This window comes from Miscanthus floridulus, chromosome 13 (genome assembly GCF_019320115.1).
Source record: "Miscanthus floridulus cultivar M001 chromosome 13, ASM1932011v1, whole genome shotgun sequence".
Lineage (NCBI taxonomy): Eukaryota > Viridiplantae > Streptophyta > Magnoliopsida > Poales > Poaceae > Miscanthus > Miscanthus floridulus.
In genome coordinates, this window is record NC_089592.1 from 14,557,847 (window position 1) to 14,572,911 (window position 15,065).

At 41.5% G+C, this 15,065-nt stretch overlaps 1 pseudogene; it reads right to left on the reverse strand.

The window, feature by feature from the left end:
- Window positions 1–663: 663 nt before the first annotated feature.
- On the reverse strand, window positions 664–14,482 carry LOC136499492 (uncharacterized; annotated as a pseudogene).
- Between the last annotated feature and the right edge of the window lie 583 nt (window positions 14,483–15,065).

Sequence of the window (15,065 nt, forward strand, 5' to 3'; positions counted from 1 at the left end):
AGGAACAGGCAAAAGTGATTAAGGGAATATGTACCCGGATTTAATAATGGTAATCAATAGCAATAACCATTTAAAGTAGATAACTCCTAAGACAACAGGTCAAGTGTGCTACCAAACACATTGACATTAAGTTATATGTTGTAAAGGAGAAAATCCAGAATTATTTTGAAAGCATTGAGCATATAAGTACCAAGCAAGTACTTGCGGATCCGCTTACCAAAGGTTAACCACCCAGTGCGTTCAGAGAACATACAGTCGACATGGATTTACAGAAAAGCCTATGATTTCTGGATACTAAGGGCCTAGTTGAGAATCTGTTTCAAAACAGAGAGGTACATTATAGCTGTTTAATCTAATGGCAACTGACCATGACGATGAGGTACGCTCTATGCAATGATCTGCGATGGAATGGAAAAAAGATAAAGTAAGTTAAGTTTAAGTCATAAGGTGAGATCAATGGAGAGAATGTTAGATTGATCTACACCAGTTGGCCCAACGGTCAATTAGGCCCTTGATCCGTGCCCTGATCAGGGGCGCCCAACCGTTCTCTTGGCTGATGGCCCCCATTGCACAGCGTAATAAATAGGAGGTGGGGGCTGGGGCTCGAGATACGAGGTTCACCGTAGCTGCCAGCGCCCCACCATGTCCTAGACCTAGTCCGATCTAGAAGGGCGCGTTGTAAGCGACGGGAAACGCCATCGCCTTCGCCGCCACTACTGGACTGCGCCTCCACGTCGCTGCTACCTCGGCGGCGGCGCCATGGCCACGACTGCACTTTTGATGAGGTATATCAGTAAGTTATCCCATCTAAGTCAAGTCTTACCCACTAATCTATGCACCTGGAGGTTCTATTACATCTATCAACACGGACAGAAACACAAGCTGACTGTCAACTCGTCGCCTGTTCACCACTAACCACCCCCATCAATCAGAGTTCAGATGCTCGACACGCGTACTGACGATGACCAGAGGATGCAGCTGAGAAATGCACACGCAGGTGTACTGACGATGAACACAGGATGCAACACGCAAATGAAGAGTATATAGCACCAGGCACCCCAGTTCAGCAATGTTAGGACTAAAAGTCTAAAACATTGGAACTGATCGAACAGTGCAGGACGTCAAGCCATTTATGAAGGTTGGTACATGAATAAAAACCCACACACAAGGGCTCAATAACAGTGGCGCTAACGACAGAATCAACAGATTTGGACGGCATTCATGATCCCTCTTGGGACGAACAATCGTAATATTGTCCACGTGATCTGATAATATCAACCTTATCAATCAAGCAGTAAACCCCAGGACCAGGAAGGCCCATATACATAATAGTATCATCCTGTTTATCAGGAATGACAAAAAGGTAGTAAGAGATACCCAATGTTTGTGGTCACTCTGGGCTTGGAAGGCTGCAACTTATATTCACAGTAATAATGTTACAAGTAACCAACCGAGGTCACTATTTTACACAAGGTGTACAAACATGTCCACGCCTGCAAGATGCAAGGAACTGCTCTACAAAAAAAATACAATTCGCGAGTGCAATATTGAACCGATCAAACCGAGCTTCAATGCGCTTGTGCATGATAGCTACCCATGACGGCCAAGATCCGAAACAACTGCCGACTGGCAGCTTTGTTGGAGTTCATGGGATTTGGCAGAATTTAAGGATCCCACTGCGTGATGGGTTGTCCATCCTGAGGGGGTAGACGACCAACATCTTGCTGCTTGTTAATGGAGTATGGAGACCACAGAGCGACTGTTCACTGTTAATCATTCACGCGATGCTTCTAGCTAGTTGCTCAAATCTCTGGGTAATGACTTGCTGGTTTCTGCCCGTGTATATGCCAAGCAAGGACTGCAGGGCAGAGGAGAGCATAACTTTCTGAGTCACGTTTGGGCTGAAACCATCCTCATCATGTATGGCCTCCGTTGGCAAGGGCTGGTGCTCATTATTATTGAATGATGTGCATAATGATTTCAGCCAGTCTTCTAGAAACGATGCTTTCTGCTCAGGTCAGGTGGCAGATGAGTTAGCTTGGGTAATAGGCCAATAGGTCCATCAGACTACTAGAGAACAGTTGCAGCAGTCAATATTACATATTTAGACCATAGAAGAATTTGCAGTACACAGCAAATCTACATGGAGCAGGAAGCACCTTACATTACTTTTCTATTCCTGCATGGATTATGGAGTGTTCCGTTTATGCATACGTTACAAAAGCTACAGTACACTGATATAACTGTACATCTAAGTGATTCGGACACATTCAGCCTGTTCGGCAGCTCGTATCTGGCTTATAAGCTTTGGCTTATCACCCAACGAATAATATTTTTCTCTTACACCAAACCAGCCAGCAGTACTTTTAGCCATGACTTATAAGCCAATCCAGACGAAATGAACAGGCTGGTTAGGTGCACCTTACAATCCACTAGTCATCAGACCAAGACAAAATATAGAATAGTATTTATTCTGTTTGTTGTTTAGCAAGTATTGCAATGGTATTATCATCATATGCTTTCATTCCCAGGACATCTAATATTATTTATTTCTGTTTGTTGTTTAGCAAGTATTGCAATGACATTATCATCATGTGCTTTCATTTCCAGGACTTAATAATAGTAAACAGACTCAAGTACCAAGGCATGTCTTGAAGTCTCAAGGTATCATTCATGAACAAGTTGCTAAGGGCATGGCAAACATTCCATTGGACCTATACAAAAGACATGTCAAAGTGCAGCCAGTTATTCACCTCAAGAATCTTAACATTCCACAATGAATTCTACCATCCCATAAATTAGATAAAGATATATACTTTTTTTGTTAAATGTATAACAACCTATATTTTTCACTTCTTTACAACAACAACAACAACAAAGCCTGTAAGTCCCAAACAAGTTGGGGTAGGCTAGAGTTGAAAACCAGCAGAAGCAGTCAAGGTTCAGGCACGTGAATAGCTGTCTTCCAAGCACTTCTATCTAAGGCTAAGTCTTTGGGTATATTCCATCCTTTCAAGTCTCCTTTTATTGCCTCTACCCAAGTCAACTTCGGTTTTCCTCTGCCTCTCTTCACGTTACTATCCTGACTTAGGATTCCACTACGCACCGGTGCCTCTGGAGGTCTCCGTTACATTGTCCAAACCATCTCAACAGGTGTTGGACAAGCTTTTCCTCAATTGGTGCTACCCCTAATCTATCACGTATATCATCGTTTCGAACTCGATCCCTTCTTGTATGACCGCAAATCCAACGCAACATACGCATTTCCACAACACTTATGGCAAAATAATACATGTGATAAAGGGGAGAAATCCTTCACTTCCCATTTAATGAGGTATTCCTCCTAAGGATGATAACAAGGAGGCAAAGTTGCATATTCTTTTCTCTAGACTTAAAACACAAGAAAATGACTCAGAAATTAGGCTAGTGCTTAAACTGTTAAGTAAAACTATTTCTTGTAGTACCTTTACATTCCCAGTTGTCACACAAGACACCAAAGCCTGCACCATTCTTTCGAGCCACACCGGATCTCCATAAAAAACTGAATCACTGTTACTAAAATCTTAAAATTGAGTTGGAGTAACCAGCAATAAGAATAGTGATTGATCCATACAGAATGTTCTGCTACCTTGGGTCATTTATTGTGGCAGCCTGGTAATTGAATCTGATAAATCTTGAAAGATAACCAAGAGCTCTAACAGCGTTTGATTTTACCTGAATGAAAATCAAAACAACTCTTTTCACCACGCATACAAGCAGCTTTGATTAGTTTGCTTGTTTCACAGCTTTGATTAGTTTACTTGTTTCACAATGAACATCGATCTCCAATTATCTCTGTATTCCTTGTGGCTAAAACTGACAATCTGGTATGGATGCTGCCGAACAAACATAAACAAAATACATAAATTGGCTAAAGCAATCTTACTTTTTCACTATCTTTGGCCAGACGCAAAGCAACTTCAACCAAAAGAGATATGCTTGATTTGTTCAGTACACCTACACTTGACAAAAGATAATAAATGCATAAGCATGCTTTATTGGCATATACACTGGCACTGTAACCATCAAAATGAAATATGTACCTGCATAGGGATCTGTATGCACTTCCAATGCTCTAAAACGAATACAAGAACAGAGATTTGCCAAAGCCCATGCAGCAGTGACACGAACCTAAATATTAACATTAATTTACAGGTAAGCATAACTGAGAGAGAGGGAAAGGGAGGGAAGAAAGGGAGGGAGATCATACTGGAGTTGATGAATTATGTGTATTGAACTCAATGGCATCTATGAACTTGCCTGGTAGGCTAGAGCTGCATGAGAAAACAGTGCATCACGCACTATTAAGTAACTTAACAAAAATGCTTTGAGTTTAGCATTTTTTTTAGGAGAGGCTGCAATGCAATCACAGTTGTGAAAATTACCTTGACAATATCTGAGGAAAACATGCAACAATGCCAATAGCTCGACACGCAGCTGATCTTACACTAGGAACCATATCATTTAATGCCGCATGAACCTAGACAAGAACATTTCAATATGAATATACAATGTTTCTGAACAGGGTAAGAAAACACAATCAGATACAGAAATAGACTAATGAGATTCCTGACTTACAGATGAGGAGGTCATATAGTCTCTTTTATTTTCTGGCAGGGAGAAGAATACATCAGAAGTCATGCCAGCAAAGCATGTGAGGGATGCTGTCCTGACCTAGAAATAAACAGATACTTTATCAGTCCAGGGAAAACACAAACAAATAGGTCCTAGTGCACATCTAGCTTTCTAAGAAGTCAATCAATCCTAAGCTTGATTAAGTTTATAAAAAAATAGTATCAACATTTATGTTTACAAATAGGCTTATATGAAAATATATTTCATGATTAATCTAATGATACTTATTTTGTATCAATAATGTTAGTCTTTTTTGTATAGATATGGTCAAACTTGAAATTGGTCGATTGCTTGGAAAACAAGATGTGCACTCTTTTTGGGAAGTAGGGAGTATAAACAATAGCATATGCACGATGTCCATTCAACACTTTGATGATTATAAATTAGCTTGCTTCTTTAGGTCAAGTGGCAGCCATTTGTTGCCATTCTGCTTCATTAAGTTAGGAACATAGCATCAACTATTGATAGACAATGAAATCTCATGGATGTTTTACTATAAATAACAAAAGAAAATGCAGAATACAGGTTCTAGAGTGGTAAAATACCATAGCAGAGCCATGGGATAATCCCTGAGGGAGATGAGTCTCTATCACCTCGATCCAACAGCTAGTTCCAAGTGTTATGTCCAAAGAGCAATTCTATGATGATCCAGCAGCTTCCATTTCAAAGTGAGGTGCAGACTTAATAGTTTTATTTATGGTAAAATCAGAAATTTGCTGAATATCCAGCAATCTGCGTTCTTTGATGTCATCTGCTCCTTTGAATCCAGATGAAACACGCAGACATTCATCCATTACCTGAAAGGGAGGGGGGAAATCTTAACCATATATAAATGTATAAATGATAAAAAGGTTATTTACAGTACATCCATCACTAAAAGGAAATGGTCTACTCACACTACTGACTCAACATCTATGTCAATAATAGCATACCAATACATAAAAAATGGAAAAGGATAAAACACCAGTACATGCTGCATAAAGCAATCAAGTTCATAAGAACATGAGCATGAAAATTATACAAGCATAGACACAATGCAAACAATGGAAGTCTAATGTTGGACGAAAAAGCTTGTGTATACATACAACTTTGCGTGTTATATCATATGCAGATTAATACAACTTAAAGGTTGATAGTAGCGCAACATCCATAGTTTATCGTGCTTTCCTAAAGGGGTTAGGGTTGAAGTTCAGAAATGCACAGCGGACACAAAATGTGATATAGCACAAAAGTACAGATTGTTAAGCAATATCACAGAAAACATTACCTTTATTCCAGCCACAAGACATCTTTCCTTGATTGATGATTCTTCTTTGGGTCCAGAAGGCCCAAAGTTAGCATCATACTTTTGGTCTTCAAAGCTTTGTATTTGCAACAAATTAAGAACGTTGTCTCGAAGTTTTTCCCAAATCATGTTTGCACAGCTTGGGTAGTTGTGAACCGCTGATCTCAGCACCTGAGCACACATAAAAGGTGGATGAATTATGGACAAGAATGTCGACTTGTATGCAAAGACAACTAATATACATATGGAAAAATGCATTTTTGTAATTTGCGATAAGCCCTACAAGGATGCTGGTGCACAGCAATTTATTCCTATGGCTAAAGCCCACATGCATAGGAAATTTATGTTATGGTATCTCGATTGGTGGTCCATATGTTCTTATTCATCATGCCAGGACTTGTATCTTCAGTTGATGCAACAGGTGGTTGTCGAATGAAATATCATCATTTAAATTGTACAAACATGGAAAGGACAGAATGTTACTTTTATTTAAAAAAAGGATGAAGCTCAACTTTCCTGAAAGCCCATTAAAATCAGAAATACAAACAAGATAACCAGCATACAACTTAGAAGGATGATACAATAGTTTTCAACAGCGCCAGTGGTTATAATAATAAGACCATAATATAGGAAAAGCTTATAACAAGGGGGCCCGGAGTAGAGGGGAGGGAGCGAGCGAGCGACACTTAGCAATGGAAATACATGATATGTCAACAGTCAAGTCTGTCAGACAGTTACTGGACAAACAAATGCAAAAGCAATCTGTAAGATTCACTGGATCAGAATGACCACTTGCCTGGAAAGCTCCAAGTCTAACACTGTAATACATTTCCTCCTCTATACAATGAAGAAGAATAGCTATAACATTTAATCTATGCAGCACGGATACGGATACGCGTATCGGTATCGGAAGGATACGGATACGCGGATACGGCAATTTTCTAGAAAACATGATACGCGGATACGTTTTACTATTTTTTAATAAATAAATAATAATACAAATTAAAATTGTGAAAGTCTAAAACTTAGTCACAGAAAATCCTAATGTCTGTTCTCTGTTGAGATTGTGGCCGGTAGTCACAGCCCACGGATACTATGCTAGGATTAGCACTAGCTAGTGCCAGCACTACCAAATTTGGAGAGGCCACCTATTGCAATGATATGGTACCAATTTTTCTTACCGTTGGAGTAATATATAATAGTAATAATAACAGTGGTAGAGCAGGAATGACGGGAGTCATGGACTGAGCGTCCGCCCGCGGCGCGTTCACACGGCGAGCGACAGGACTAGTCGTGGGTGGACGTGACGGCTCCCATCCATCACCGCTTCACCAGCAGCACTGACAGCGCAGACGCCAGGCACAGGCAGCCCAGCCGAGCGCACACACACCACCATGCCGTCACCGTCCGTCCCCCTGGTGCCGCGCACGCCCGATCCCCCGCCCGCTGCACCCCACACCACTGACACACCGTACCCCACCACCAGAGGGCCCCGCACACCGGTGGCCGCAACGCGCGCGGCGCTGGGTCCGACGCCGCCCGAGCTCCTTTTGACTTCCTCGCACACCCAGCCCAAGCCAGAGTCCCCAGCGCCAGCGGCGGAAAGGGAAGACGAGGAGGGGAAACAAAAAAAAAACAAAGCCGCACACAAACACGAACGCGAGCGCCCGCGTAACGTCTCCCTCGTCCTCAGGGTCCACACCCGGCCCTCCACGTGGATGGCCCGCGCGTCAGCGATGCGGGGCGGGCGGGCGGTCGGCGCGGCGGTCGCGGGACCTTGTCGGAATCCAATGCGGTTGTGAGGTTTTAACGTCCGCAAGGACACGCGCACACGCAGGCACCCGAGTCGCAGGATTTTCTACTGCTGCTACTACTCCCATCTCTACCCTTCCCTCGCTCGCTTCCGCTTCCCTCCTCCCCGTCCTGCCGCTCGCCTCGCCTCGCCTCGCGCCAAAATTTGGAGAGGCCACCTATTGCATCCCTGCGCAGGAGGCGGCGCACATGTACGCAGGAGGCCGTGCGCGGGGGCGGAGGCTCGTCTCCAGCGAGCGGGGGCGGAGGCTCGTCGCCGGCGGCCAGTGAGCAGGGGCGGAGGCTCGTCGCCGGTGATCGATGAGCATTCCATGCGCGCGTTCGCCGGAGGCGGCGCGACCGCACGAGGTGCGAGCGTCGGGGGCTAGGGCATCGGGGAGACATTGTTTTTGTTGGGCTGGGCCGTATCCCAAATACAGATACGTATCCACAGGCGTACTCAAAAATTACAAAATTAATAAAAAATCGGATACTGCGTAGATACGTATCGGGAGCGTGTCCGACGCGTATCCGATACGCGATACGCTCCCTCAGCCACGTATCCGTGTAACGTTGCATTTAATTCTTCCTGATCATGTGATGGTCCTGAAAAGCCCATATTGATACAAAATGTGATAGCTTAGTACTTTTCAAACCCTTTTGAATAAGAACAGCTTTGCTTGCCTTTTAAGAAGACAATACAGTAGATTTGTGCAGTATAAATGATGAAAAATGAGAAAACCAAGGAAGAATGTTATTTAAATTCAGGATTATAAGGCCTAACCAACACAGCAATCCTCAGTGAGAACCACAAAGACATCCAAAGTTGGTGGCACTTTTGAAAATGCTGTCTCTAAGCAACTTAGAACATTAACCTGTTGTGCACTCATGTTAGGAACAGGGCACCCAAGACCACTGGTTCTTCAATAAAGGAATTAACCAAAAAAAAAAAAAAAAAAACTAACCAGCAAGGCATAATGTTCAGTCTTGTTTGAGTGCTTGTCCAGTATTCTACTGCACAATACTTTAATGACTGTTGGCAACAACTCCTTTGGCATCCGAGTGTACCTGTTCGTCTAACATATTATTAATTATACAAAATCGAGTAGAGAAAATAGAAAACAGGCGTGTCAAGATCATACGGTGTAGCAGATATCAAAAGAATGAGAAATCTGAACAATGCCGCAAGCAAAGTAGCTTGAGTTTCACGCTGTATCAAGTATAGTGCTCCTGCAAATCAGAGGGAGCCAAAAATGTAAAATGCAAAACATCAACAGATCTCTTACAAAGTGGAGGCATCTAGTTAATTGATCACAGATGGATAGGAGAAATGGCTGAACAAAAATATTCAAGTTCCACCAAAATAAAGGGACAAAATGCTGGGATTTTAGTGCTCAGCTGCAGAAATGAGGCTATGGATAACTTAAGTACTTAAATAAGTTAATAGTGGTAGTGATAGTGATATGAAAGATCTGTTCTAGAGTGCTTTTTGGTGTGAGAGCTCATATTTTTTTTAAAGTGGATAGCATAAGTATCTGGAACTTGTGGGCCCAAAAAGACATCTAATCTGGTGTGGCCCATTGTTCCTAGTCATAACAAAAGTTTCAGCTCAGCTGAGTACACCGTCACTGCTCACAAATTGGATCAAGCAAGTTCAGACCAGAAGCAAATTACTGGAGATGTTCAGAAGACTTCAACCAGAGTTTACTGTGTACTGAGGTTGGGCATCAACAAGCTTAATGTAGCAACCCGTATTTGCTTTATGCTATTAAGCTCATGCAGTCATAAGACTCGTGACCCTGACACCCGGTTACTGTGTTTTTCTTTGAGAGATGCCTCTTCTAACTGTTTTAGCTTGTGTAACAGATGCCGGACAGGTTTGGGAGCCAAGAGGAACATAAGAATTAGAATGGTACGTAAACAGATGCCGAACCAGGAAATTGAGACCAGGCACCACTGAGTTTCTCCTGATTATTCTTTCCTTGATTCCAAAGAGATGACCAGTTGCCATATAGATATAATAGATGCAAGGTAATCTTTGGCCTAACGACTTTGGGGTCATGAGTTCATGACCCAGCTTCCCAGCAAACTAACAGCCCTATCTATCTGACCTGGCGTGTAGAAGCTATGACCTGACAACTAATAGGGGTTGTTTACTTGTTTTCCATAAAAAAGTAATAGAGGTCGCACAAAATCCTGCTGCTACAGTGGTGCTCCTTGGGCACATACAACCAGCCCAGTCAGCATGTCATGACAGCTTGAGCTGAGCATAGTTGGTATTAGGTAATGGTGCAATCAATTACTTTAGGATATGATTTTCTATTTGGAGCAACAGTTGTCAACCACAATCTCCGGTGGTAAAAAAAAGTCCAAGATATTATAGTATTCGATTCTGAAAATATCAGTAACTCCCCTACCTGTATGCAGTTGCATCAATATTTGACCAAGTGAGGAAGATAATGTGGTGAAAGATCCACGCTTGGACGACTCCTTGTACTCTGCAACTTGTATCAAAACTAATGCTTGCCCTTCCAGCATGGAAGCAATGGTTGATGCTGCCTCAACACGTACCTGCGCATATTTAATTCAGGCCATATAGATAGTGTACATGAGAGTTTCTAAACTGAAAATTAACAATTTGATGTGACTATAAATTGCATGTTCCATCAAATTCGAAAGACGGTGAAAGATATTTAAATTGAGAAAGTATCATATAGAGAAATTCCATAGTGCCTGCCCACTCGGTCAAACATAGGAATCACATTCAGACTAAGTTTGCTGTACAAAATTACATCTATTTCGACGGAGGAGATCAAGGAAAGGTGAATGCAAAGTAAAGTTTGGATTAAGTGCATCGTTTATCAATTTGGTTACTGCATTAGAATTTCCTTTTTCCATAAAGCACATAAGTCATAATGGCATTACGGCAAATAAATGCCTTCATTCGCACAGTTCAAGGAAAGCACAGCTTTGTCAAATGCAGAATAACTAGAAAAAAAGATTGTATAATGATGATTATGCGCAAATTTGAGAAACTTAAAATCAGGATATATGTATGTAATTGAAGACTTGTACCTTTGTTATAGGATCAAAAAGCAAGCATGTCATCAGAGTTGCTTGATATTTCCTGTACAAGCAACAAAAAGTAACATCAGATGATGTTAAGGTGTGAGAAAAGCTGTAGTGTTGTATGAGGAAAAGTTTACCTTTGTTGGAGAACATCATTCTCAGGCAAAAGTACTGGCCATTGTGAAGTAAGTAACTTTGGATCAGCACGGCAGATATCCTAAAAGAGGTGAGAACAGGATAGTGAGATGGTTACTTCAACAACATGAGCATGTTGAAATATTTGATGTTGCATTCGATATTTGATATCTCATATGGCATAACTTCAGGAAGAAAATGACATCAATTAGTGGAACTATGCAGATGCCATCGTAAGATGAGCTATCAAATAATCATTTTTTGAGCTCCACAATTTAATTTAATTTGTAAAATAAAAATCAAATCATAAGTTTTTTGAATTGCCATAGGGGAGTTAAGTTGCCCAGGTTATCTAATAGGTCAGACAATTTGCCTTATGAAATCAGTAGATACCTATTAAAGGGTACCACCATCCCTTCATATATTCAATAAAAGAAACAACCATCCTAAAAGTTAACTATGAAGGACATATCCCATGATATTTAACTCCACTATACAGCTCAACCTAAGCTGTACAAATGCATAAGGAAAATTTGACTAATGGATGTATCAGAACTAAGAAGGGAAGCACGATTCAAAGCATATGTGTAGCTACATACCTGTACACAAAGGATGGCAGCTAATCTAGCCTTTGAACTCCGGAAGCGGTCTCCACTTTTTGCATAACTATCACTATCACTCAGGTCTGAGTCTGATGAGCTTATATCATACCGAGAATATTCACTATCTGAATTTCGACCTTCCAGTGAATCATTCTCTCCTCCATCCTTGTTCCTCAAATGAGGTGGTCTATATCGTCCATGTGAAGCTCTGGGTTTTGAATCTGTTCTAGTTTCTTTTGGAGCTAGTGTAGGAGGTGAAGATGACCTCAGCCCATATATGAAAAATATTTGCAGATTTGCCACAAACCCTGCAACCTTGAAGTTTTATGGACATTGTTACAATCAGAAAATGCATGTAGAAATTTTATTTAAATGAGAGGACTAAAGTTTTATTTTATACTTACATGCCCTAAAAGTGGTCCTTTGAGATCCGCAAGAACCAAATGTAGACAACGAAGAAAGGAAGTATAAAATATGTTAAATTGGTGAGGTTAGATTTGAATTTACCATTCATTCAATTCACTCTGATCTGTAATCCATGAAATAATAAAAGTACTAACCTTGACATGACGCTACTCTCTATAACAAGATTCCTTGCTGTGACAAAATCCATAACTTTCCTCAAGACCTAGAAAGTACAAAACTGGAGTTTGGATTAAAACAGAAGGCCAGTGCACACATTGATAATAAAAAAATTCAATTCAAGCCACAGAACAGATGTGCAATGTGGATCAGCCAGTGCTTGATGTGTTAGCATGTAACAGTGCCAAACATCAGCAGAAGTCTAGGTGATCAGTCACAGATGAAGCTCTAAACCATTGATGACGGTTGTGTAATAAATTCTACATTCTTGCAGATTTCTTTTGCTGTGGTACTTGTTTGGTCACTCAATGCCCCCATGTCATAGCACCAAGCAGAACAACAAAAAGATAAGATCAAAAATCACTAACCTCAATGACAGACTGCCACAGATTTTCTGTCATATTTGATGCAACCTTACTCAGTATATCTTCCACCATGGAAAATGCAGATATCTTCATATCCCAAATATTGGAATTTTTACTATTCACAGATCCAGAATTGTGGGAAGAAATGCCAGTGGCATTTGCTGGTTTATCAGAGATGTTCAGTTCGGCTTGCAAGTATGATACAATCGAGACAAGCACTGTTAGTGAATGTGAACTTTCAGTTAATGAAACGCTTCTTCCATAATCCCTGCTCCAGAACCTGGCCATCAAGAACAGAAAGCATTTAGGAGCAATATAAAGATCATACTCCCTGATGACATTTGAATTAATTATGAATGCAGTAACTTTAGTATCACATACATACAGTAGAACTAAAGGCATTTTCCTTTTCTCCAACGTGTAGGATAAGTGCACATCACTAAAGGCAGATTTTTCAAGAACCATTGAAAGGATTGGAAAATAATAATAATAATAATAAAATTGTCAAAGGCTGTATGGCCCCACCCTTGCTTCTCACTTTTGGCAATTACACCAGCATTTCAGGATTGATGCAGATTATCACTTTCAGTATTAAATTTGGCATTTTGCCTCCCTGAACTTTTAATGTAGCCTGACTCATTCGCCACTATGCCCTAAAAATTGGCATTTGTTTCCTCTTGATTGAACAATATGGGTGCTAAATTGCTGAAACTTGAGGTGCATGAGGTAATTTGCATCAAATTAAAAGTATGGATGGAACTGCCAAAATCTATTCATGGGGGTCTGGAGTATCAGGCAAGTACAGGTGGTGCAGCACAATTTCTTTAAGTAGCCATAGAGGTTTGCTTATCTGGAATAAAGGGAAGAACTTCAGCCAAAAAAAGAAGGGTTATGATAGCAAATTCATCATTTAAAATTCCTTTAGGTAAGGGTATGTTATATTGGTATAGTTATAAATGTAGAAGTCATTGTGCTGACTGTTGATAGAAGCAAGAAAGAATCAGAAATTTTTATGTCACTGAAAGTTCAGTCGGTACATGAATAACTAGCAAGAAAACAGGCCATTTCTTCTTAATTCAAAGAGCACAAGTGCAGGAACAGTTTCTCCAGTAGTATTTTATAATAAACAAAACCTAACCTGAGGATATGTAAACATTCAGATGTTGTATTCAATATAATGCAGCTGTCCTACTAGAGAGGCCCTTCATGCATGCGCCCTCAATCCAGCATTTGACAAGTATGTCAAGAAACTTCAACATTGCAAGCCAACCAGAAGAGTCAATCTCCATATTTGTTTTGCACATGACATCATAAATCTGCAAAAGTACATTTTTTTTCATGAAAATTAATGCACAGATTTTTTTTTTCAGTTTATCCAAAACGTATAGATCTCACACTGATAGAATATTTGAATCTTATCAGTAGCCTAACCCAATATGATTGGACTAAAAAAATACATGGTGAAACTGAATCGAGCCACATTATCCTTATTGACCATCACAGAACACAGCCGATCTACAGTTATATAGACACTATAATAGTCGGTACATATGCATTCCACCATATCCTGCGATTGCCACCTATAATAGGTCGACCGAGCGGAAGCGCATAACCATTACCAGGTGGCAGACACCGCGCAGCGCGTCGTTGGCGCCGGGGCATGACGCCACCGCCGCGGCCGTGTCAGCGAGGAACGCCACATCCGAGCCCACCTGCACAGAGAGGCGAAACGCCACAGCGAGTGAGATCGAGCCGAGCCAAAGCGGGGCGGAGACAGAGGGGATCAGGAGCCGCACCTCGTGAGGGGAGAGTGCGGCGGCGGACGCGGCGAGCGAGGGCGTGGCCGGGGAGAGGAGGACGCGGCGGAGGAGCTCGAGGAGGGCCGTGGGCGAGGGCGAGGCGAGGGACTCGTCGCGGAGGGTGAGCAGCGCGGCGCGCCACGGACGCGCGCCGCCTCCGGAGGTCGAGGCGGAGGCCATCATCGGCCGCTGCCGCCGCCGGTGAAGTCGCGGGCTTTGTTTTGGCCTTGGGTTTGGGTTTGGTGGCCGAAACGCACGTAGAGGAGGGAGCCTGGGAGCGGGATTCTTCGCGTCCGTCCGCCGAACAGCTCTCCCGCCCACTTTTCCCACCGAAAGCCTCGTTTTCTTCGTAGTAGTATGCTACAGAAAAACTAAATTTTTATATCGGACCATACGATAAGATAACAATATTATTAAATTAAATACTATGTTAAAGTGATATTTAATTTAAAAGGCAAAGTTCGTGAAATTAATATAGTCACGGAGAGCGCGGCGGCGCAGGCTCATAAACTCTACTGTATAAACTTTTTCGTGATATGGCTAAGATAATATTTTATATTGGCAGAAAGAATTCTCCGATATCCATTTCTTTTATGTACCAATAAATCCATGAATAAGTTCCGCTGCATCTCTATATAATCCTTTACACACAGGTTCGAGTATATATGTAAATATTAGTGCCTGTCACATGTATAATACTGCGTGTCTTAAAAAATCTCTTGTAAAATTTTAAAACAAAGTATGTTATACTCACCGTATAAAT